This window comes from Vidua macroura, chromosome 14 (genome assembly GCF_024509145.1).
Source record: "Vidua macroura isolate BioBank_ID:100142 chromosome 14, ASM2450914v1, whole genome shotgun sequence".
NCBI lineage: Eukaryota > Metazoa > Chordata > Aves > Passeriformes > Viduidae > Vidua > Vidua macroura.
This window is the reverse complement of record NC_071584.1, coordinates 67,587-92,922: the sequence shown is the minus strand read 5'-3', so window position 1 is coordinate 92,922 and position 25,336 is coordinate 67,587. Positions and strand designations below refer to the sequence as shown.

Below are 25,336 nucleotides of genomic sequence, written 5' to 3'. Positions count from 1 at the left end.
AGAGTGCTGCCCGTGTCACCTCTAGAGCTGCCCATGAGCTGATAGAGGATCACAGCCTCCACTCGGGGGTCCTGCACGGCTTAGAGAAAAGGTAACCAGGGAAGTACGGGAGAAATGGGGACAATTTCCTGTCCACGGCTGAAGAATGACGTGGCTGAGGATGAAAGCAAGGGGGACAGACCTGGAGACGGGGGCACCCCGAGGGCTGCACTGGCAGAACTTGCTGAACTCTGAGGTGTCCCTTGTGTTTTTGAGAAGAGAATCAAGAGGCTTTCAGGTGGTGGTGGGAGGGACGATGGTGGGGGGGCTGTGTGATTTGGGAATCACTTCCTTGACAAAGCAAAAGGACACCTTGTGCTGGTGTCTTTAGCTTTTAAATTTCAAGCAGCCTCAGTTCCCATCCTGTCACAGGACCTGCTGCACAGGAAGTGGCACAGTAATGGATTTGAGCTGTCTCGAACGTTATTTCTCCTCCCCTTGCCTCTCCCTGACAAAAAAAATCTCTTCTGCAGGCACAGAGTGCCCTGACAGGTTCAGGCAAGTGCACCAAAAGTGCCCTAGAATATGGTCCCCCGTAGGAGATGGACCAGCTGCTGGTGAGGATCTGCCTTTCAAATGTGGTTTTCTTTTTTTTCTTTTTGTTCTGTTTTCTTTTGTTTTTCAGGTTTCTGGAGAACAAGGTGATAAATAAAATGATTTCCTTACTCCATCCTCTATGGCTAATAAATTTAGGAGACAAGAGAGAAGACAGGAATCGGTCCCAGATGCTGCTGTTGAGATGGATATATGATCTATCTATCTATCTGTAGATAGATAGATGTATATACGTATAGCTGTGTAGTGATAATAATGGGATTTTTTATGATACGTTGCTTCACCGTTTTATATTTTTAATAAAGTGTGATTTTAAGTTATTAGTTATGATATTTTATTATAGTTATTGGCTAAAGTAACATTTTCTTGTATTTTATTGGTATCAAGTAATTAATGTTAATCATTAATTGGTTGGTAAGAGTTTGTAATGAATTATTAAGGTGTGAATATTGTTCATTAAGGTACGTCTTTTTTAACTGTAGGTATTTTCATGTGTTTATATGGGTTTTTATGTTAATGATTTGGGGTTTTGATGTTATGAATATATTAGTATTTTATTAGGTTTTTCTTGTTAGTTTAGTTGTTTGGTGTGTAGATTATTCATGAAGTATGTTTATCTATAAATGTTTTAAATTTAAGTTATAAATCTACTTGTTAAGGATTTTTGTAGAGTTCTATGTAAAAATTTAAATCGGTAGGGGAGATAAAAAGCGGTAATTATTAATAAGATGAGTATTTTAGTTTTTAATAATGATTTAAGTTATTTAGTGATGTTTTAATTCTTGAAAATATTATTTCGTTATTTTTTATTTATGTGTGATTGATTAATTTAAAATTTTTGTAATGTTTTTGTAAATTGATTTCTTGTGATTTCATCAATTTATATATTTTTTAAATGTTTTATATTTATGATTGTGTGTGAATAATCCAAAATGAACAGTTGTTTTATTTTGTAAGGTAGTATGTTTAAAGATGTTCCTATTTGGCAGTAATTTATTTAATGTTATAGATGTGTTATTGTTTCATTTGGCTAGTTAATAAGTAAGTTCATTTAATGTGGTTCAAGTGTGAGTTGTAGTTATTTTAGGTGTTAAAAGAGATGCAGAAATAATAGAATTAGGTTATTAAAAGGTCGTACTGTTTTGATCCTGAGAAGTAAATTTGTGTTGGAGCGATTGGGTATTTTTGGGTGGGTGTTCTTTTTTTTTGGGGGTTTTTTTTTTTTTTTGTTTTTTTTGTTTTTTTTTTTTTTTTGGTGTTTTTTTTATGTATTGTTAAGTTTGGTCTTAGTGGATTAATTGTTTTAAATTGTAGGTTTGCTGTTTTGAGGTAACTTCTTTGTGGTTTTGTGTGGTTTGGGGGTTGTTTTGTAACTAAATATTGTACAAGTATTTGTTTGTAATGATTTGAGTAATTTGACTTTTGGTGGTTTACCTGTCATTTGGGGTATGAGTGTATAAATGTTATTTGAAGAGTTTATGTTACGTGTAAGTTTTTTGATTTGCAATTTAGTGTTTGTAAAGGATAAGGTTAGTTGTGAGGAGGTATACAAACGAGACACGTTGAAAAGAGATTTTTCGGGTTGGTGACTGATAAACAGTGTATTTGGATGTGTGGTTTTAGTTAGTGTTACTTGTTTGTTCTGTTTTGATTGTGGAACTATTTCTTTTAGGGTTTTTTTTGTGTGTTTTAAATAAGGCTTGACACAGTGAGTAGGACTCGTGTGTGATTTTTCTTTTTTTTTTAATTGTGGAAACATAAGTATAACGTGTTCTTTAGGTTCTGAAATTGACGGGACTACTTTCTCGGCTACTTACTGAGTCTTGTAGTTGAGTAGGTTTTTGTAACTCTGCTTTTGAAATCAAAGAAGAAAACTGAGGAGACGAAGGAGCTAGAGGAGTTGATCTCCTTCTAGGACAGAAAGGGTTTAGCGCAGAAAGTGCTGGCTCTGATGTGGCGCGGGGGTTTCCGTGCGCCGGCCGGGCCGGGCGCGGGGCTCGGCGGCAGGAGAGCGGCGAGCTGTGCGCGTGCGCGGGAGGCGCGCTGCCGCGGGGAGCCGAGCGGAGCCGAACGGAGCCGAGCGGAGCCGAGCGGCTCCGAGTTGAGGCGAGCCGAGCTGCGCCGAAGAGGCGAATCCAGCCGAGTCTAGCGGAGAACAGCCCGAGTGTAGGCGAGGAGCCGAGTGGGGCCGAACCGAGCCGAGCTCCGCCGAGCGCAGCATCCCGAGCAGGGCGGGCCGCCGGGGCGGGCTCGGGGTGGATCGGCGCTCTCTGAGGCTCCCCCTCTTGTCCCTCTCTCTACCAATCCTTCTTCCTTTCTTCCTCCTTCCCGTATTCCCCTTCTTTCTCTCTCTATCCCTTAGTTCCCTCTCTCCCCAAAGCCGACCCCTTTCTCTCCCTTTTCGGTCTCCCCTCCCGTCCCCCCCTCTACCCTTCCTTCCTCCTCCCCGTATTCCTGTTCTTTGTCCGCGGACCCTCCCCTCCTCTCCCTCGCAAACCCGACCCCCACTGCCCTGTCCCTATCCCGCTCCTCCGTTCTATTCCTCTTCTCTCCCTCCTCTGTGCACCGTCCCTCTTCCCCGCTCCCGGCCTTTCCCTTGCCCTCCCGCTTTCCTCCACAGCCCGACCTCCCTCCCTCCATACGCTGTCTCACGCCCTGCTAGCCCTCCTCTCTTGCCGTCGCCCCGTTCCTTCTTTCCCCGCAGCCGCGGGGCCGGGGGCGCCGGAGCATAAAGCCCAGAGGGCCGGAGCCCGGCGGCCCCGGGCCCTTGCGGGAGTCCCCCCGCACGGGGCCGGAGGCTCTCGGCGGATCCCCCCGTGCCGGTCAAACCCCGCCCGGCCCCGCCGGACCTGCGGCTTTGCCGGCATCGCGCTGAGAGCGGCCCCCGCTCGGTGCCGTGCCGTCCGTGCCGCGTCCCCGCCGTCTCTGCCGCTCCCCCTCTCTGCCCCTCGCCCGTGACAGCGAGGCTGGGCAGGAGCTTCGACCCTTCTGGGGGCTGCCCCCCTTTCTCGTTGCGGCAGAGTCCCTTTCGGGGGGGATGTACATGTGGAAAGGGATGGAAGCAAGTGCTGGGCTGCTGTCCGGGGCAGTTAGACTCCTTCTGTGCCTTCTTTGGGGGCCAGGAAAAAGGGGTGAAGACTCGGGGCTCTGGTGTCACTTGGGGCACCCTAAGGTCCCTAGGAGAGGGACGCACGCTGCGGCGGAGGAGCAGGTGGGTGGCGAATGAGGGGGGGTTCCTGCCGGGTGCCGTCCCCCCGAGGGACCCAAAGCTGCCCCAAAATGCACAGGGAGGGGGGTGTGTAGAATACTACTAAATCCTGGCAAATGTTTCGTTTTTATAGGTCTTGGTAAAAATAGGAAAGTATTGCTAAATTCATTTGGAAAGAAAGCCAGAACAGCCCCAGGTATGCGCTGTGAGGATGTAATGTATAATTAATATACGTGTATATATAAATATAAACAGAAAATAGAAAAAAAATACAAAATCACAGAAATCGACACAATACCTCATAGATATTCTAGTGTATATGTCTTATTATACCACATTACATGTAATATATTATATATATCTAAATATAGTACGTCAATATACTGTAATATAATATACAAGAGCATATAGATGTAAATATCAAAAGCATGAATATAGAAATATTCAAATATAGTTTAAAATAAAAGGATTTTTAAAATGTTGTATTTGTTAGTAGGCAGGGTTTTTATTGTAAAAATTAGAAATAGAAATAAATTAGAAATCTATGTATAGAAGTATAGCATACGTACATTAAAATCTATATAAAAATTAAAATGTAAGTAAATAGAAGTATTAGCAGTATGTATGAAATATAATATATAGAATATTTTATCTATCTTGTTATCTTATTATATATATGATATACATTTATAAATATAATCCATCCATAGAAAGTATAAATGCAAATGTGATTATAATGATGAAAATATGCTATAAATATTTAAATATTGTTTAAAGAAAGGGCTTTTTTGGTTTTTATTTGGTTCGAGGCAGGGTCTTTATTTAAAAAAATATGAATATACATTTTATTTTGATAGACTTCTAAATATAAAAATATATAATCAATGTATAAAGATAGATATAAAAATATAAAATATAAGTAAAAATAAGTAATAGGAAGAGATAGAATATAAATAACGACATCTATCAATCTACCTTTAAAATGCAAATTTGAATATAAATGCGAAAAATATATAGATAAATTTACAAACAGTTTAAAAGAGGTTTTTTTGGTTTTTTTTTTTAGGTTTTTACTTGGATAGATGCAGGGATTTTATTTTTAAAAATATAAACCTTTCAGAAATATCAATCTAAATATAGAAATATGTAATCCATATATTAAGAGATGCATAAAAATATAAAATAAAATAAACTTTAAGTAATATGAATGAATGTAAGAAATTATAAAATGATCATTATACATCAGTATACATTTTAAATCAAAATGTGAATATAAATATAAAAAATATAAAAATAATATAGATTGAAATATAGCTTAAAAGAAAAGATTTTTTATTTTGGTTATTATTGGGTTAGAGGCAGGTGTTTTTTTTTTTTTTTTTTTTGTCGGTGTTTTTTGGTTTCGTGCGGGCTGTTTAGGGGCATTTATTGCAGAGGATGTTTGGAAGGGGGTCGCGCCTGTTCTTCTTTGCGCGCCTTCCCCGCCTGCAGCCCCAGGGCGGGCGGCAGTGCCGCCGCCTTGTGGCCAGAGTGCGGTACTGCAGCCGTCGCCCGAGGTCCTCCCGCGGCCGCCATCTTGGGAGTGGGTTGTCGCGGACTCGCTTGACCTTCCCAATATGGCGGCAAAAAAAGGCGGGAAAAACGAGGACCACGGTCTGTTTACTGCACTGCCTGCACGCCACCCTGACGCCGGCGCCGCCCCGCGGGATTTTTTTCGCTTTTTCCCGTGTCGTGGCCACGGACTGTGAGCTCAGCGGCTGCGCGGGCGGTCAGGTTGTGAGCGGGCGCCGACAGGCATCGGCAAAAACGCCTCTCCCTTCCGAGGGCCTCACGCGGCCGCCATCTTGAAAGTGTCGCGGCGGCCGGGACACTCTTGACCTTCTCAATATGGCGGACAGTCGGAAAAAAAAAAAAAAAAAAAAAAAAGAAAAAAAAAAAAAAAGCGCGGGAAAATCGTGGTCCGCGTGCTTTCCCGCGGCCTTGCCAGTACTGCGGACGCGGGCTGTTGCCACACTTGCGCCGCGGACGGGTGGGTTTCAGGCAGCATTTTTCTTTTAAATAAGAGATCGTTAATATTAATATCATAGAGCTAGAATTTGGTTACAGGCAGGGCTTTTATTTTAAATAACAGAACTATTTTTGCAATATAAATATAGAAATGCATCATATATATATCTAGATCTATAAAAAGATAAAATAGAAATAAATAGAAGTCATAGGAAGATATTTAATATAGAATCGAAATGACATCATGCATCAATATACATGATAAATGCGAATGTGAAAAGTAGAAATATGAAAGATAGCTAGAGAGAGTTTAAAAGAAAAGGATTTTGGAGGGGTTGTATTGGGTTAGAGGCAGTGTGTTTTAGTTTGTGTGCGGATGTTTTTTGGGCCATTTATTTTTCAGGATTTTTCCAAGGGGATCGCCCCTGTTCTTTTCTGCCTCCCTTCCCTCCGGGCGAGCGGCAGCCCCCGGCTGTGGCCGCCGGCGGCGGTGCTGCCGCCTTGTGGACAGAGAGCGGTACTGCAGCCCCCCCCCAGCCAGCGCCCTGCCCCTCGCCGCTGGGTGCCGGCTGAGGGGGGAAGGACGGCCGCCGAGCGTGGGAAGGGCGAGGCGCGGGAGCGAGCGGCAAGCGGGGCGGTGTCTGTAAATAGAGGGGAGGGGTGAAGGAGATTCGGGAGAGCAAAGGGACCCGATGACCGAGAAGAACGGCAGCGGCGAGGGCGGCCCGGCGGGGCCGCTTTCGGCGGGCGGCGGAGGCGCGGTCGCAGCGCTCACGGGCCGGGGGCGGCGGGCGGGGGGCGAGCGGCGTCGGAACAGGGCTGCACTCCCCTTTCCCGATCCCCGCGCGCGTCCCTCTCTAGACGCTGGAAGCGACCGCGTGCCGGAAAATGCCGCCGGGGCGGCGCGCGGGCGGCGGAGCGGGGCCCCGGCTTTCCCCGCCCCTCCTGCCGCCATCTTTGGAAGGTCAAGCGAGTCGTCGCCGTCCCGCCGCGTCCCTGTCTCGTCCCGCCGCGTTCCCGCCGCCTCCCCGAGCTTCCCCGCCGTCTCCACTCTGACACGATCCGCCCCCGTCCCGGACCCCCTCCGCTGCAGGGAAATGCAGGAGAACGCGAAAGCATCGGGGCAGAGCAGCCGCTGGAGGTGCCCGAGCCGTCTCCCCCTTGCCCGCAGGGCCGGAGTTGCCCACCGCCGGGAGCTGACAGGTACGCTGACAGCACGGGCTTGTGGATTGGGAGCGCTGTCCTCCTCCACCATGCCAGCCTTTTCTCTTTACAGAGGAGCACGTGTACATAAGGGTAAAGAGATTCCTTCTGTCGCACCGGTGTTTGGACCTGAGGAAGGTACCGGGTTTTCTCCAGCTTTTCTACAGTTTTGATTTTGAGGTGAGAGTCCCATTTTAGGTACCCCGTAATTCTTCAGAAATGTATTAGAAACAGCCGCAAAAATACAATGAGACCTCATTCTCCCACAGGTAGTTAATTAGAAGCGTCTTTCTTATGTTTCATGTAGGAATTCAAAATGTTATTATTTCTGTGAGGTTTTTGTTGTCTTCTTAATACTAAACGCACAAGGAGTTGTGCTGCGTATGCTCTGTGAGCACGAGAAGAGAATGTTCTGCCCCGGCTAGCTACAATTCCTCTTTGAGTTTAGGTTAGTAACTTTGAGTTCAACTGAAGTATTTTAGAAACAGCAACTTCTAAAATTCCATTTCCACTGCATGTTTGGGCTGCAGACTGACTGTTCCCAATGGATGTTAGCGATTAAATTTGATAGGAATGGAAAATTGAGAAGTCCAGAACAAGCTGTGGTAATTCCTGAGCTGGCACTCGGAGGGAACCGGGGTTTTGTGCTCTTAGGAGCAGGTATCCTTAGGAAATGTCGGAATGTCTGACGGTGGTATTTTTCTTTGTGGCTTCCAGTACAAAACAGCACGAGTGGATCCTCAGATTTCTTGGGGAAGGGCTGCGTGACAAACATTGCTGTGAGCTCTATGTCTACCAGAGGATTTTCCGGGTCATTCTTGCCTTTCTCAGCAGTCCTTTGTGTGACCAGGGCTCCCAGGTAAGAATTGAAAAAGAACAGTTCCCAAATACCCCAAAACCACAACAGCTTGTATTGGCCTCGAGATCTCAAGTACCAAACAGAAAGGAATAGCTGATTCTGCCTTGGTCCTCTTGAAAATCTGTTCCTTGTTGGTTTTGTGGATGTGTGGATGGGGAAATAATTTTGCTTGTGTCTAAACCAGTCCCATCCTTATCCCCTGAAACTGGGACCGGTTCCTGCCGTCGTGGAGCCTCACGGGGGTGCCGTGGTTTTGCTCCTGCAGTCGGGGCCTTTTCTTTTTGGGGTCTCTATTCCCCCAGCCAGCACGTTTGTCACCTGCACAGTGCTTCGGCAGGAGGGAAACTCGCCTGCCGGGAACTCTCAGGTTTGGGAGCATCCACCCTGAGGATTTCAGGTATCAAAACCTCGGACAAAAAGAGAAAACTGTCTTGCTACCTGAATACTTCTTGTAAGAGCAGCACCTGTGGTGCGAAGCGTTGAAGGGAGAATGTCTTTCCTTCTCTGGAGTTGCTGAGAACAGGCGGTGTTCGTTTTAGCTGGAAGTTGATGGGGTACCAGCCAAATTGCTCATTTTATTTTAGATAATCAGATCTTGGCTGTAAAAGAACAAGTTGCATTCTCTGTTTCAGCGTCGTATTCTGGAGGTACGACAGAGTGCTGCCCGTGTCACCTCTAGAGCTGCCCATGAGCTGATAGAGGATCACAGCCTCCTCTCGTGGGTCCTGCACGGCTTAGAGAAAAGGTAACCAGGGAAGTACGGGAGAAATGGGGACAATTTCCTGTCCACGGCTGAAGAATGACGTGGCTGAGGATGAAAGCAAGGGGGACAGACCTGGAGACGGGGGCACCCCGAGGGCTGCACTGGCAGAACTTGCTGAACTCTGAGGTGTCCCTTGTGTTTTTGAGAAGAGAATCAAGAGGCTTTCAGGTGGTGGTGGGAGGGACGATGGTGGGGGGGCTGTGTGATTTGGGAATCACTTCCTTGACAAAGCAAAAGGACACCTTGTGCTGGTGTCTTTAGCTTTTAAATTTCAAGCAGCCTCAGTTCCCATCCTGTCACAGGACCTGCTGCACAGGAAGTGGCACAGTAATGGATTTGAGCTGTCTCGAACGTTATTTCTCCTCCCCTTGCCTCTCCCTGACAAAAAAAATCTCTTCTGCAGGCACAGAGTGCCCTGACAGGTTCAGGCAAGTGCACCAAAAGTGCCCTAGAATATGGTCCCCCGTAGGAGATGGACCAGCTGCTGGTGAGGATCTGCCTTTCAAATGTGGTTTTCTTTTTTTTCTTTTTGTTCTGTTTTCTTTTGTTTTTCAGGTTTCTGGAGAACAAGGTGATAAATAAAATGATTTCCTTACTCCATCCTCTATGGCTAATAAATTTAGGAGACAAGAGAGAAGACAGGAATCGGTCCCAGATGCTGCTGTTGAGATGGATATATGATCTATCTATCTATCTGTAGATAGATAGATGTATATACGTATAGCTGTGTAGTGATAATAATGGGATTTTTTATGATACGTTGCTTCACCGTTTTATATTTTTAATAAAGTGTGATTTTAAGTTATTAGTTATGATATTTTATTATAGTTATTGGCTAAAGTAACATTTTCTTGTATTTTATTGGTATCAAGTAATTAATGTTAATCATTAATTGGTTGGTAAGAGTTTGTAATGAATTATTAAGGTGTGAATATTGTTCATTAAGGTACGTCTTTTTTAACTGTAGGTATTTTCATGTGTTTATATGGGTTTTTATGTTAATGATTTGGGGTTTTGATGTTATGAATATATTAGTATTTTATTAGGTTTTTCTTGTTAGTTTAGTTGTTTGGTGTGTAGATTATTCATGAAGTATGTTTATCTATAAATGTTTTAAATTTAAGTTATAAATCTACTTGTTAAGGATTTTTGTAGAGTTCTATGTAAAAATTTAAATCGGTAGGGGAGATAAAAAGCGGTAATTATTAATAAGATGAGTATTTTAGTTTTTAATAATGATTTAAGTTATTTAGTGATGTTTTAATTCTTGAAAATATTATTTCGTTATTTTTTATTTATGTGTGATTGATTAATTTAAAATTTTTGTAATGTTTTTGTAAATTGATTTCTTGTGATTTCATCAATTTATATATTTTTTAAATGTTTTATATTTATGATTGTGTGTGAATAATCCAAAATGAACAGTTGTTTTATTTTGTAAGGTAGTATGTTTAAAGATGTTCCTATTTGGCAGTAATTTATTTAATGTTATAGATGTGTTATTGTTTCATTTGGCTAGTTAATAAGTAAGTTCATTTAATGTGGTTCAAGTGTGAGTTGTAGTTATTTTAGGTGTTAAAAGAGATGCAGAAATAATAGAATTAGGTTATTAAAAGGTCGTACTGTTTTGATCCTGAGAAGTAAATTTGTGTTGGAGCGATTGGGTATTTTTGGGTGGGTGTTCTTTTTTTTTGGGGGTTTTTTTTTTTTGGGTTTTTTTTTTTTGTTTTTTTTTTTTTTTTTTTGGTGTTTTTTTATGTATTGTTAAGTTTGGTCTTAGTGGATTAATTGTTTTAAATTGTAGGTTTGCTGTTTTGAGGTAACTTCTTTGTGGTTTTGTGTGGTTTGGGGGTTGTTTTGTAACTAAATATTGTACAAGTATTTGTTTGTAATGATTTGAGTAATTTGACTTTTGGTGGTTTACCTGTCATTTGGGGTATGAGTGTATAAATGTTATTTGAAGAGTTTATGTTACGTGTAAGTTTTTTGATTTGCAATTTAGTGTTTGTAAAGGATAAGGTTAGTTGTGAGGAGGTATACAAACGAGACACGTTGAAAAGAGATTTTTCGGGTTGGTGACTGATAAACAGTGTATTTGGATGTGTGGTTTTAGTTAGTGTTACTTGTTTGTTCTGTTTTGATTGTGGAACTATTTCTTTTAGGGTTTTTTTTGTGTGTTTTAAATAAGGCTTGACACAGTGAGTAGGACTCGTGTGTGATTTTTCTTTTTTTTTTAATTGTGGAAACATAAGTATAACGTGTTCTTTAGGTTCTGAAATTGACGGGACTACTTTCTCGGCTACTTACTGAGTCTTGTAGTTGAGTAGGTTTTTGTAACTCTGCTTTTGAAATCAAAGAAGAAAACTGAGGAGACGAAGGAGGTAGAGGAGTTGATCTCCTTCTAGGACAGAAAGGGTTTAGCGCAGAAACTGCTGGCTCTGATGTGGCGCGGGGGTTTCCGTGCGCCGGCCGGGCCGGGCGCGGGGCTCGGCGGCAGGAGAGCGGCGAGCTGTGCGCGTGCGCGGGAGGCGCGCTGCCGCGGGGAGCCGAGCGGAGCCGAACGGAGCCGAGCGGAGCCGAGCGGCTCCGAGTTGAGGCGAGCCGAGCTGCGCCGAAGAGGCGAATCCAGCCGAGTCTAGCGGAGAACAGCCCGAGTGTAGGCGAGGAGCCGAGTGGGGCCGAACCGAGCCGAGCTCCGCCGAGCGCAGCATCCCGAGCAGGGCGGGCCGCCGGGGCGGGCTCGGGGTGGATCGGCGCTCTCTGAGGCTCCCCCTCTTGTCCCTCTCTCTACCAATCCTTCTTCCTTTCTTCCTCCTTCCCGTATTCCCCTTCTTTCTCTCTCTATCCCTTAGTTCCCTCTCTCCCCAAAGCCGACCCCTTTCTCTCCCTTTTCGGTCTCCCCTCCCGTCCCCCCCTCTACCCTTCCTTCCTCCTCCCCGTATTCCTGTTCTTTGTCCGCGGACCCTCCCCTCCTCTCCCTCGCAAACCCGACCCCCACTGCCCTGTCCCTATCCCGCTCCTCCGTTCTATTCCTCTTCTCTCCCTCCTCTGTGCACCGTCCCTCTTCCCCGCTCCCGGCCTTTCCCTTGCCCTCCCGCTTTCCTCCGCAGCCCGACCTCCCTCCCTCCATACGCTGTCTCACGCCCTGCTAGCCCTCCTCTCTTGCCGTCGCCCCGTTCCTTCTTTCCCCGCAGCCGCGGGGCCGGGGGCGCCGGAGCATAAAGCCCAGAGGGCCGGAGCCCGGCGGCCCCGGGCCCTTGCGGGAGTCCCCCCGCACGGGGCCGGAGGCTCTCGGCGGATCCCCCCGTGCCGGTCAAACCCCGCCCGGCCCCGCCGGACCTGCGGCTTTGCCGGCATCGCGCTGAGAGCGGCCCCCGCTCGGTGCCGTGCCGTCCGTGCCGCGTCCCCGCCGTCTCTGCCGCTCCCCCTCTCTGCCCCTCGCCCGTGACAGCGAGGCTGGGCAGGAGCTTCGACCCTTCTGGGGGCTGCCCCCCTTTCTTGTTGCGGCAGAGTCCCTTTCGGGGGGGATGTACATGTGGAAAGGGATGGAAGCAAGTGCTGGGCTGCTGTCCGGGGCAGTTAAGACTCCTTCTGTGCCTTCTTTGGGGGCCAGGAAAAAGGGGTGAAGACTCGGGGCTCTGGTGTCATTTGGGGCACCCCAAGGTCCCTAGGAGAGGGACGCACGCTGCGGCGGAGGAGCAGGTGGGTGGCGAATGAGGGGGGGTTCCTGCCGGGTGCCGTCCCCCCGAGGGACCCAAAGCTGCCCCAAAATGCACAGGGAGGGGGGTGTGTAGAATACTACTAAATCCTGGCAAATGTTTCGTTTTTATAGGTATTGGTAAAAATAGGAAAGTATTGCTAAATTCATTTGGAAAGAAACCCTCTCTCTATCCACTCATTTGTATCCAGGAATGTAGGAAACTCTGACTGGGCATGGGTAGTAGTTTTGAAAATAATGCCATAACGTTTTGATCTAGGAATGAACCAAGCAAGTGCCCTGAAACCATCAGAACAGCTGCAGGGGCTGAAGGGAATAGAAAGGACGCTCTGGCACCTTTTGCCTCCATTCTCTGCCAGTCCCCAAAACGTGTCGCAGTCCCGTAAGAGGCGTTTGTCATCCAGACTGCCAAAATGAAGACCTGTAAAATCCTAGCTCTGCCTTTTGTTTAACGTGTTTTTACTTCATATTTATGTCATCACAGAAAGCAAGGAAAGGAGAAATGTGACTGGTTCCCACTATTGCTGTGTGCAGGCATTTTGAAAGGCTGGTGTACTTATGTTCTCTTTTTCCACTCCAAGCTTGACTTTTCCCCTCCTTTTTCGAGGTCTGCTGCTTTGGGTGTCCCAAGGAGGGCTGGGTTCCTCAGCAGGGGTCTTAGGAGCTGGTGCTGATTCTGCTTTTTCTGAAGGTGTATCAAAGTGTGCTTCCAAAATGAGTATTTTCTCCAGTGGAAAGCTTTCCCTCAATGACCATCAATGCACGTGCGTGTTTTAATCGTCCAACCAGACGGACTAAGAAAAGCCAACACCCCTAGTGGATTTCTGCTTGGTGTGTGTCTGTGAGAAGTGGGCTGTGTGCTGGACAGGGAGAGGCGCTGTTGGAGAGTGGCAACAGCACCAGGTGTGAGCTGTGAGGATGATGAGGGCTCAGAGCAGCCCCAGGTGTGAGCTGTGAGGATGATGAGGGCTCAGAGCAGCCCCAGGTGTGAGCTGTGAGGATGATGAGGGCTCAGAGCAGCCCCAGGTGTGAGCTGTGAGGATGATGAGGGGGCGGCCCCTGCCGGCGGCTGTTTTAGGGGGTTTGCCTCAGCTCACTCTTGCACGGAGCTGTTGGAGAAGAGGAGTTTGCGGGGGGGGCTCCCGGGGTTGTCTCATGGAAGGACGGTGAGAGCTTCAGACAGGGTCTGGGGGATCGCTTGGATACCTGGAGCATTGCTCAAAGGAGGTGCCGAGGGACAAACCTTTGTGCCGGGAAACAGCAGCCAAACAGGTGAGACGGTGTGCCTTTGTAGTGGGGACTTTTCTCCTTTCCCTTTTAAATTTCGTTTTGCCAATCCCTCCCCATTGCTCCCCGAAAAAAAAAAAAAAAAAACACCAAAAAAACCAAAAAACCAAAAAAAAAAAACCCAAACAAACTAGGGTTTATTAAGACAAAAGAAATTCAAAATGAGGGGAAGCAACTTCTCTTCCATTATTGCCTGTGTTTGAACTGGGCGGGATTCCCGTGCACTCGTGGTTTTGAGGGTCTTGATTGAAGGAAAACATGCCTTTTCCAGGGTGTTAGGGGTATCCCGGGGTGGCAGCGAATCCCTGTGTTCTATTTCAAATAGAAGGGGAAAAATATTGTTGTTGTATGCTGGGTTTTAACTTGAGGGTAGCCCCCCCCCCCCCCCCCCCCCCCCATTTTCATCATCCTGAGGTTTAAATGGAGGGGGTAGCTGGTAGGGGACGTGTTGTCCGTCCTTGTAAAGGGTTTGGATTGCGGTAAAAATCCCCCTTTTACCATCATTTGAGGAAAGTACCTTCTTTTCTGCTCTTATAGGGGCTGAAACTGAAGGGGAGAACACATTTATTTGCCCTTGTTGAAGTGAGGCGAGCACCTGAGTGTGGCGTAAGTCCCGGGGGTTGAATTGAAGGAGGCTGCAGCTCTCGCAGCGTTTGAAGGGTTGGAATCGGGCTGTGCCGCTGTATTGGAGGGCGCTTCTTCTGCCCCTGGCCCGGCAGCCAAGGCTGTGGCGCGGGAGCTGCTGGCGTTGCCTGGGGAGCTGCCGAGGTGGAAGGGGACTTGGGCGCGGCCGGGCTGCCGCGGGACTGCCGGAGCCGCGCCGGAGCGAGGCGTGCGGAGCCGCGGGGAGCTTTGCCGGGCCGGCGGGCGGGAGAGGCGGCGCGGGCGCTGCGCCGGTGCCGGCCGGTGCCGGCCGCTCCGTCCGCTCCGGGCGCGGGGCTCGGGCGCCGTCGGGGCCCCCTGCAGCTCTCAGGAGCCGCCGGAGGAGCCGCTTTCTTACCGGAAGCCGCGTTCCGCCCGGTGCCGGGAGCGCGGCTTTTAATTTTCCAAAGTTTCTTGATGTTGTGACTTTGAGGTGTTTTTTAGGAATTGATTGTATCGTTTTATTTTGTTCGTAGTTGATGTATGATAACGGACATGGTGTACTTCTTGAATGTTATGGTTCTTGTTTCAGGTGCTGATGGCAAGGGTTTTTTGGGATTGAGTTTTGCTGAACATTTTTTGTTGTGGAATTTGCTAGATTTTTTTGTTTTGATATTTTTTTTTTACTATGTAGTAATATTTTTATGCTATAAAAATATAATTAAAACAGTAAAATTTTAAGAGGATCTGTTGTTTAAGGTCTACAAAAGTCTATATGGGTCATACCATGAAGTAGAGGGTAGGTTTATAATTCTGCTGGACTGGGTTTTATAAGTGTGGGTAAGTAGTGTTTGTTTTGATGGTTTTAGGTACTGTCCTGTAGTTAATCAGTGAGGTATTTATAATATTGGAAATTGCATTATTATTATTTATTGTATAATAGAGGTTTTATTCATTTAGTTTGTTTGGTTGTCGTGTATGTTTTGTTTTTTGTTGCAGAGAATCTGTGAAATACTGATTATGGTAACAGGTTTCTTTGGTGTTCTTGATTGTAGCTGAGCAAGGGGCCACAGTCGGTGACTCTAGGAAACTGGGAGCGGGCGAGGCGGCCTTCCTCGGCACCGGACGTGGATTCTCGTCCCCGGACGTCCGAGAGATAAGTCGAGGGCTGGGACCCTGAGAGGGGATGGAAGCGAGGAGCTAGGGCTTTTGGAGGCAGCTTTGGAGATGGGGGTGGCCCTTTAGGCCACATAAAGGAAAAGCCTCACAGTGCTGAAGTGCTCAGGGCAGAGCAGTGCCAATGCACGGTGTGTCACTTGTCTGTCGTGCCTTCTGTGTCTTTTGCCTTAGTCCTTTGAGGGGCTTATCGGAAGCCCGGGCGTCCATCTTAGCATCTCTCATCTCTGTGTTCCTCGGCCCCGTGCTGATTCCTTCTTACCTTTGGCTCGGGAGCCCGGACAGGCCTCAGAGTAGCATCCGGTCAGCTGTCTTTTGAGGTCTTGTTCTGGGCTGTTCTCGACAGCTGTGATTTGTCACCATTGTGACAGCAAGGACGCGTTCTAGCAGATTAGGACTCGTAGCAATGCGGAGATCCGTAGAGCATTCTGACGCTAGGATTCTCGGGCATCCTTCTCTGCCTTGCTTGGAATAGGTCATTCAGTTAGCATCTTGTTCCTGCAGGGTTCTCTGAGCCTTAGAGGCTCGCCATCAGTCTCGGCTAGGTCATCTCATTCTGCAGTCTCTGGCTCCCTGAGGGCATTCTTCTCGCTCAGAGCTTTCTCCCCCAGTTGTGTCCCCTTGTTTGTCTTGTTCTGTGTCACGGGTGTCTGGGTATTTGGCCTGGAGCTGCTCTGCCCTGCTGCATAGCCTGGTGTAGGTCTAGAATGGGGCGTGTCCTGGGGCCTGGAAATTTGTAATGTGGGGTGTATTTGGACTCTAGATGGGATCTGTAGATTGATGAAGGCTATCTGGAGCTGTTCAGTTATCCTGCAGTGCTCTGACTTTTGTCCTAACGTTCTTTCAGATGCAGCCAGATGGAATCCGTGGCAGAGGGCCCCGTCCCGGGTGAGGGGGGGTCCCCCGAGAAGGTCAGTCGCCGTTTGTCTTTGCAGGGGGAGTATAAATGGTGCCTCTGTATTACAGCTATTTTCTTTGTTGTTATTTTTAGGAACTAAAGCCAGATACTAGCAGTCAAGGTAAGTGGGCAAGGTGAGCAGTGGGCGGTGGCCGGCAGCAGTTGTTCTTGCTCCGGTCTCAATTCCCGGTGCAGCTCTTAGGCTCCGTTCTTGTTTGCGTGCTCTAGGCGGTCCGCTCGTATTACGCCGAGACCCCCCTCAGCAACGGGGCCGCAGACCCGCTTGGTCACTCTCGTGGGAATTCGGGAAGCAGTGCACGGAACTGTGATGAAGCCTTGATCTTTGTCGTTTGGAGGTGTAACCCGGGGAGCCTTCAGGAGCGGCCGAGGAGTAGCTGTAAGTCGGGGAGCTAGGGAGGAGGAGCCAGGGTCCACTCGAGTTTCAGCAATGCCACGTCACCTCGTCTCCTCTTCACCCAGGCAGACCCTGCCGCGAGGGCATCGGCCTCCGGGCGCGGCCAGATGAGGCGGACGTTCTTAGGAGAATGGTGAGTAGCAGAATTGTTATTGGTTATTGGCCTCTGTGCAGCTAAGATCCTGCAGTGATGTTTGGTGTTCTTGATTGTAGCTGAGCAAGGGGCCACAGTCGGTGACTCTAGGAAACTGCCAGCGGGCGAGGCGGCCTTCCTCGGCACCGGACGTGGATTCTCGTCCCCGGACGTGCGAGAGATAAGTCGAGGGCTGGGACCCTGAGAGGGGATGGAAGCGAGGCGCTGGGAGGGCTTTGTGAGGCAGCTTTGGAGATGGGGGTGGCCCTTTAGGCCACATAAAGGAAAAGCATCGCAGTGCTGAAGTGCTCAGGGCAGAGCAGTGCCGGTGCACGGTGTGTCACTTGTCTGTCGTGCCTTCTGTGTCTTTTGCCTTAGTCCTTTGAGGGGCTTATCAGAAGCCCGGGCGTCCATCTTTGCATCTCTCATCTCTGTGTTCCTCGGCCCCTTGCTGATTCCTTCTCGCCTTTGGCTCGGGAGCCCGGATAGGCCTCGGAGTAGCATCCGGTCAGATGTCTTTTGAGGTCTTGTTCTGGGCTGTTCTCGACAGCTGTGATTTGTGACAATAGTGACAGCAAGGATGCGTTCTAGCAGATTAGGACTCGTAGCAATGCGGAGATCCGTAGAGCATTCTGACGCTAGGATTCTCGGGCATCCGTCTCTGCCTTGCTTGGAATAGGTCATTCAGTTAGCATCTTGTTCCTGCAGGGTTCTCTGAGCCTTAGAGGCTCGCCATCAGTCTCAGCTAGGTCATCTCATTCTGCAGTCTCTGGCTCCCTGAGGGCATTCTTCTCGCTCAGAGCTTTCTCCCCCTGTTGTGTCCCCTTGTTTGTCTTGTTCTGTGTCACGGGTGTCTGGGTATTTGGCTGGAGCTGCTCTGCCCTGCTGCATAGCCTGGTGTAGGTCTAGAATGGGGCGTGTCCTGGGGCCTGGAAATTTGTAATGTGGGGTGTATTTGGACTCTAGGTGGGATCTGTGGATTGATGAAGGCTATCTGGAGGTGTTAAGTTAACCTGCAGTGCTCTGACTTTTGTCCTAACGTTCTTTCAGATGCAGCCAGATGGAATCCGTGGCAGAGGGCCCCGTCCCGGGTGAGGGGGGGTCCCCCGAGAAGGTCAGTCACCGTTTGTCTTTGCAGGGGGAGTATAAATGGTGCCTCTGTATTACAGCTATTTTCTTTGTTGTTATTTTTAGGAACTAAAGCCAGATACTAGCAGTCAAGGTAAGTGGGCAAGGTGAGCAGTGGGCGGTGGCCGGCAGCAGTTGTTCTTGCTCCGGTCTCAATTCCCGGTGCAGCTCTTAGGCTCCGTTCTTGTTTGCGTGCTCTAGGCGGTCCGCTCGTATTACGCCGAGACCCCCCTCAGCAACGGGGCCGCAGACCCGCTTGGTCACTCTCGTGGGAATTCGGGAAGCAGTGCACGGAACTGTGATGAAGCCTTGATCTTTGTCATTTGGAGGTGTAACCCGGGGAGCCTTCAGGAGCGGCCGAGGAGTAGCTGTAAGTCGGGGAGCTAGGGAGGAGGAGCCAGGGTCCACTCGAGTTTCAGCAATGCCACGTCACCTCGTCTCCTCTTCACCCAGGCAGACCCTGCCGCGAGGGCATCGGCCTCCGGGCGCGGGCAGATGAGCCGGACGTTCTTAGGAGAATGGTGAGTAGCAGAATTGTTATTGGTTATTGGCCGCTGTGCAGCTAAGATCCTGCAGTGATGTTTGGTGTTCTTGATTGTAGCTGAGCAAGGGGCCACAGTCGGTGACTCTAGGAAACTGGGAGCGGGCGAGGCGGCCTTCCTCGGCACCGGACGTGGATTCTCGTCCCCGGACGTGCGAGAGATAAGTCGAGGGCTGGGACCCTGAGAGGGGATGGAAGCGAGGCGCTGGGAGGGCTTTGTGAGGCAGCTTTGGAGATGGGGGTGGCCCTTTAGGCCACATAAAGGAAAAGCCTCGCAGTGCTGAAGTGCTCAGGGCAGAGCAGTGCCGGTGCACGGTGTGTCACTTGTCTGTCGTGCCTTCTGTGTCTTTTGCCTTAGTCCTTTGAGGGGCTTATCGGAAGCCCGGGCGTCCATCTTTGCATCTCTCATCTCTGTGTTCCTCGGCCCCGTGCTGATTCCTTCTTACCTTTGGCTCGGGAGCCCGGATAGGCCTCGGAGTAGCATCCGGTCAGATGTCTTTTGAGGTCTTGTTCTGGGCTGTTCTCGACAGCTGTGATTTGTGACAATAGTGACAGCAAGGATGCGTTCTAGCAGATTAGGACTCGTAGCAATGCGGAGATCCGTAGAGCATTCTGACGCTAGGATTCTCGGGCATCCGTCTCTGCCTTGCTTGGAATAGGTCATTCAGTTAGCATCTTGTTCCTGCAGGGTTCTCTGAGCCTTAGAGGCTCGCCATCAGTCTCAGCTAGGTCATCTCATTCTGCAGTCTCTGGCTCCCTGAGGGCATTCTTCTCGCTCAGAGCTTTCTCCCCCTGTTGTGTCCCCTTGTTTGTCTTGTTCTGTGTCACGGGTGTCTGGGTATTTGGCCTGGAGCTGCTCTGCCCTGCTGCATAGCCTGGTGTAGGTCTAGAATGGGGCGTGTCCTGGGGCCTGGAAATTTGTAATGTGGGGTGTATTTGGACTCTAGGTGGGATCTGTGGATTGATGAAGGCTATCTGGAGGTGTTAAGTTAACCTGCAGTGCTCTGACTTTTGTCCTAACGTTCTTTCAGATGCAGCCAGATGGAATCCGTGGCAGAGGGCCCCGTCCCGGGTGAGGGGGGGTCCCCCGAGAAGGTCAGTCACCGTTTGTCTTTGCAGGGGGAGTATAAATGGTGCCTCTGTATTACAGCTATTTTCTTTGTTGTTATTTTTAGGAACTAAAGCCAGATACTAGCAGTCAAGGTAAGTGGGCAAGGTGAGCAGTGGGCGGTGGCCGGCAGCAGTTGTTCTTGCTCCGGTCTCAATTCCCGGTGCAGCTCTTAGGCTCCGTTCTTGTTTGCGTGCTCTAGGCGGTCCGCTCGTCTTACGCCGAGACCCCCCTCAGCAACGGGGCCGCAGACCCGCTTGGTCACTCTCGTGGGAATTCGGGAAGCAGTGCACGGAACTGTGATGAAGCCTTGATCTTTGTCATTTGGAGGTGTAACCCGGGGAGCCTTCAGGAGCGGCCGAGGAGTAGCTGTAAGTCGGGGAGCTAGGGAGGAGGAGCCAGGGTCCACTCGAGTTTCAGCAATGCCACGTCACCTCGTCTCCTCTTCACCCAGGCAGACCCTGCCGCGAGGGCATCGGCCTCCGGGCGCAGGCAGATGAGCCGGACGTTCTTAGGAGAATGGTGAGTAGCAGAATTGTTATTGGTTATTGGCCGCTGTGCAGCTAAGATCCTGCAGTGATGTTTGGTGTTCTTGATTGTAGCTGAGCAAGGGGCCACAGTCGGTGACTCTAGGAAACTGCCAGCGGGCGAGGCGGCCTTCCTCGGCACCGGACGTGGATTCTCGTCCCCGGACGTGCGAGAGATAAGTCGAGGGCTGGGACCCTGAGAGGGGATGGAAGCGAGGCGCTGGGAGGGCTTTGTGAGGCAGCTTTGGAGATGGGGGTGGCCCTTTAGGCCACATAAAGGAAAAGCCTCGCAGTGCTGAAGTGCTCAGGGCAGAGCAGTGCCGGTGCACGGTGTGTCACTTGTCTGTCGTGCCTTCTGTGTCTTTTGCCTTAGTCCTTTGAGGGGCTTATCGGAAGCCCGGGCGTCCATCTTTGCATCTCTCATCTCTGTGTTCCTCGGCCCCGTGCTGATTCCTTCTTACCTTTGGCTCGGGAGCCCGGATAGGCCTCGGAGTAGCATCCGGTCAGATGTCTTTTGAGGTCTTGTTCTGGGCTGTTCTCGACAGCTGTGATTTGTGACAATAGTGACAGCAAGGATGCGTTCTAGCAGATTAGGACTCGTAGCAATGCGGAGATCCGTAGAGCATTCTGACGCTAGGATTCTCGGGCATCCGTCTCTGCCTTGCTTGGAATAGGTCATTCAGTTAGCATCTTGTTCCTGCAGGGTTCTCTGAGCCTTAGAGGCTCGCCATCAGTCTCAGCTAGGTCATCTCATTCTGCAGTCTCTGGCTCCCTGAGGGCATTCTTCTCGCTCAGAGCTTTCTCCCCCTGTTGTGTCCCCTTGTTTGTCTTGTTCTGTGTCACGGGTGTCTGGGTATTTGGCCTGGAGCTGCTCTGCCCTGCTGCATAGCCTGGTGTAGGTCTAGAATGGGGCGTGTCCTGGGGCCTGGAAATTTGTAATGTGGGGTGTATTTGGACTCTAGGTGGGATCTGTGGATTGATGAAGGCTATCTGGAGGTGTTAAGTTAACCTGCAGTGCTCTGACTTTTGTCCTAACGTTCTTTCAGATGCAGCCAGATGGAATCCGTGGCAGAGGGCCCCGTCCCGGGTGAGGGGGGGTCCCCCGAGAAGGTCAGTCACCGTTTGTCTTTGCAGGGGGAGTATAAATGGTGCCTCTGTATTACAGCTATTTTCTTTGTTGTTATTTTTAGGAACTAAAGCCAGATACTAGCAGTCAAGGTAAGTGGGCAAGGTGAGCAGTGGGCGGTGGCCGGCAGCAGTTGTTCTTGCTCCGGTCTCAATTCCCGGTGCAGCTCTTAGGCTCCGTTCTTGTTTGCGTGCTCTAGGCGGTCCGCTCGTATTACGCCGAGACCCCCCTCAGCAACGGGGCCGCAGACCCGCTTGGTCACTCTCGTGGGAATTCGGGAAGCAGTGCACGGAACTGTGATGAAGCCTTGATCTTTGTCATTTGGAGGTGTAACCCGGGGAGCCTTCAGGAGCGGCCGAGGAGTAGCTGTAAGTCGGGGAGCTAGGGAGGAGGAGCCAGGGTCCACTCGAGTTTCAGCAATGCCACGTCACCTCGTCTCCTCTTCACCCAGGCAGACCCTGCCGCGAGGGCATCGGCCTCCGGGCGCAGGCAGATGAGCCGGACGTTCTTAGGAGAATGGTGAGTAGCAGAATTGTTATTGGTTATTGGCCGCTGTGCAGCTAAGATCCTGCAGTGATGTTTGGTGTTCTTGATTGTAGCTGAGCAAGGGGCCACAGTCGGTGACTCTAGGAAACTGCCAGCGGGCGAGGCGGCCTTCCTCGGCACCGGACGTGGATTCTCGTCCCCGGACGTGCGAGAGATAAGTCGAGGGCTGGGACCCTGAGAGGGGATGGAAGCGAGGCGCTGGGAGGGCTTTGTGAGGCAGCTTTGGAGATGGGGGTGGCCCTTTAGGCCACATAAAGGAAAAGCCTCGCAGTGCTGAAGTGCTCAGGGCAGAGCAGTGCCGGTGCACGGTGTGTCACTTGTCTGTCGTGCCTTCTGTGTCTTTTGCCTTAGTCCTTTGAGGGGCTTATCGGAAGCCCGGGCGTCCATCTTTGCATCTCTCATCTCTGTGTTCCTCGGCCCCGTGCTGATTCCTTCTTACCTTTGGCTCGGGAGCCCGGATAGGCCTCGGAGTAGCATCCGGTCAGATGTCTTTTGAGGTCTTGTTCTGGGCTGTTCTCGACAGCTGTGATTTGTGACAATAGTGACAGCAAGGATGCGTTCTAGCAGATTAGGACTCGTAGCAATGCGGAGATCCGTAGAGCATTCTGACGCTAGGATTCTCGGGCATCCGTCTCTGCCTTGCTTGGAATAGGTCATTCAGTTAGCATCTTGTTCCTGCAGGGTTCTCTGAGCCTTAGAGGCTCGCCATCAGTCTCAGCTAGGTCATCTCATTCTGCAGTCTCTGGCTCCCTGAGGGCATTCTTCTCGCTCAGAGCTTTCTCCCCCTGTTGTGTCCCCTTGTTTGTCTTGTTCTGTGTCACGGGTGTCTGGGTATTTGGCCTGGAGCTGCTCTGCCCTGCTGCATAGCCTGGTGTAATTGCACAAGTCTTGGAGACCTGTAATTTGGAATGGGGGACGTAGTTGTATTCTAGATGGTATTCCTAGATTCACACAGGATGCTTGGACCTTTTAAGTTATCCTACAGTTGTTTGAATTTTCTCCTAACTTTCTTTCAGATGCAGACATTTAAGATCTGTGGCAGAGCGCCCCTCCTGGGTCAGGGGGTTTTCCCTGAGAAGGTCAGTCGCTGTTCGTATTTGCAGGGGAAGCATAAATGGTGACTATGTTACAGCACTGTTCTTTTGTCTTTATTATTAGGAAGTCCAGGTAGATAGCTGCAGTCAAGGCCAAGTGTGCCAGGTGAGCAGCGGACAGAAGCGGTCGTTCTCGCACAGGTCTCAGTTTCTGGTGAAAGTCTAAGCATCCCCCTTTTTTTTTTTTTTTTTATTTTTATTTTAGGCGGTCCTCTTGCGAGATGTGTCTGATCCCAGATGTCTGAGGCCAGGTGGGTGCAAGCTTAAGGTGTAGGTGGGCGTACTTGTCGGGTCTGGGTGGTGGTCTTTTCTCGGTATCTCAGTGTGGTTTTTTTTGCTTTGTTTCTTTGCAGGTGTCATTGCTGCCCTAGGCGTGTGAAGGAACAGAGTCAAGCGGGTGTGTCTGCATTTAGGCTGGGGACTCATAGGTGACCGTTATGCGGCAGCACGCTCGGCCTGTACCTTTTCCTTTTGTAGGTATCCTCCTGGCAGCCTGTTGAGTCGCGTCAAGATTTCAGGTGAGCCGGGGCAGCGGTGCGTCAGAGTTCCGGGGATTCCTCTTTTGCAGGGCGCCAGTTGCATTTTCTGTTTTGTCTTAGGTACCGTGAGGAGGCGCATAGCTAAAGTTTGGAAACGGCAGCACCGAAGCGGACGTAGAGAATGTGTCGCCGTCCACGTCCGGCTGACGATGGATTTTGTCCGGTCGTCTTGCAAAAGCTAAGTGTCGGGGCCAGTAGGTGGGAGAAGGGGAAAAACCTTTACTACCACAGGAGACAATTAGATGTTAGCTTAGAGGAGAGGCCCGTAGTGGGCCGGGCCCCTCGGAAGCAGAGGGAGAGGGTTTCTCCTCAGCCTCACCAGAGTCTTCGCCGGGCAGGGCAGTTCCGATCCGTCTTCGCGTCCTTGCGAGGTTTGCGTCGGCGGCCTTCTTCGACTCTCGACGTCGTCGTGGATCTTTTCACCCGAGGAGCCCGCCTTCACGGCCGGAGCTATAGCCACGGTCACGCCGTAGTCATCGCTTTCTTGTCTAGGCCTACTGAGCTTCTTAGGCTTCCTCTTAAGTCCTTTGGCACTAACATCTTGAAAGGAGTTAAATTTCATCATCACATGCTATTGCCCTAGGGCTTTCTTTCCTTTGGCATCATCGGCCTATGACTCATCTTGGACTAGCAATCTTGGGTCCATAAGGTGGAACTGGCAGGCAGTTTCCACTCGTGTCTGTGTTATGTCGTCCGTGTCCATTGATTTCTGCGTCATAGGCCTTTGTTACATCTCGAGGCTTTATCGGCATTGTTCTCTGCCGTATCGGCCATATTTTACTCGTGTACCTTCCTGGATATCGCTTATTCCGGCATCGTTACATTTTTACTTTTTGAGACGGGAAGAAGTACAGGAGACGTTCTCATCCATCTTCTTTCTCACCTTTGGTAGCGCCTTCTCTTCCCGTGCCATTCTCTCGGACTTCTAGAGGGAGCGTATTAGACCCTCATCGCCTGACCGCAGTAGTTCCGTAGCTTGCGCCTTCTCAAAGGCTATAGGGCTCGACAATTAATCTTCCGGAGAGTTACGTCAAGTCCTCACTTGTATTGTATCTACGTTGGCTTATATTGTACGTGCTTAGGTTGTACCTACCTATGTTGGCTTATACTGTATGTGCTTATGTTGTATGTACTTATGTCGTATGTACCTATGTCGGTTTATATTGTATGTACTTATATTGTATGTACCTACGTTGGCTTATATTGTATGTACCTACCTTGGCTTATGTTGTACATGCCTCTGTCGTGCCACTTACGATCGGAGCTGCCCTGCCCAGGCGCGTAGTCACGGTTAGGTAGAGCAGTTATAAAACTTTACAGTTCATCTGTCTTCTATGGGGGTTTTGGGTACAAAATTTATGGACCCGGAGCGGGAACAGCTCCTAGCCGTCAGATAGTCACTCGTCGACCGCCTCCCGTCGTCTCTGTCGTCTCGCAGGTCCCCGGGTCCCTACACGTTATCCCGGAATCTACCGCCGGACATGGAAGAGCCGTGGTCAGAAGACGCGTCGAAGTGTCAACGTAGCGTTTCAAGTAAGGGTCGCGGTCAGCGTGTAAGCGGAAGAGCGCGTGAGAGAGCGTGATTGTCCGTGTCTGTCTGTGAGAGCTTGTGTCTGCAGGTGTGAGTGTGTGTTGACCGGTTCTAACCTTGTGCGTATGGCCTTTGCCTTTCAGGTTTTTCAGCTCTTTTTTAAATTTAGAATAAAAAATCCCCAGCCGGGGTTTTTTTTTTTTTTTCCCCCTGGCTGGGTTTTTTTTTCCTCTGTCCCGGCCGGTCCGCGAGGTGAAGTTCATCGCCAAAGTTCGGAGGCGGACCGTCCCGGGACCGGGGTTTTCGTCAGGCAGGAGGATTTTTTCGGAGGCTCCCGGGAACCACGTTCCCGA

At 49.6% G+C, this 25,336-nt stretch overlaps 1 long non-coding RNA gene across 1 annotated transcript; it reads left to right on the top strand.

Moving 5' to 3' along the window:
- Positions 1–23,263: 23,263 nt before the first annotated feature.
- On the top strand, positions 23,264–23,534 carry LOC128814292 (uncharacterized). Its single transcript, XR_008439339.1, has 3 exons — positions 23,264–23,310; positions 23,391–23,431; positions 23,513–23,534. It is a non-coding gene; the product is annotated as an uncharacterized LOC128814292 (long non-coding RNA).
- Positions 23,535–25,336: the final 1,802 nt, after the last annotated feature.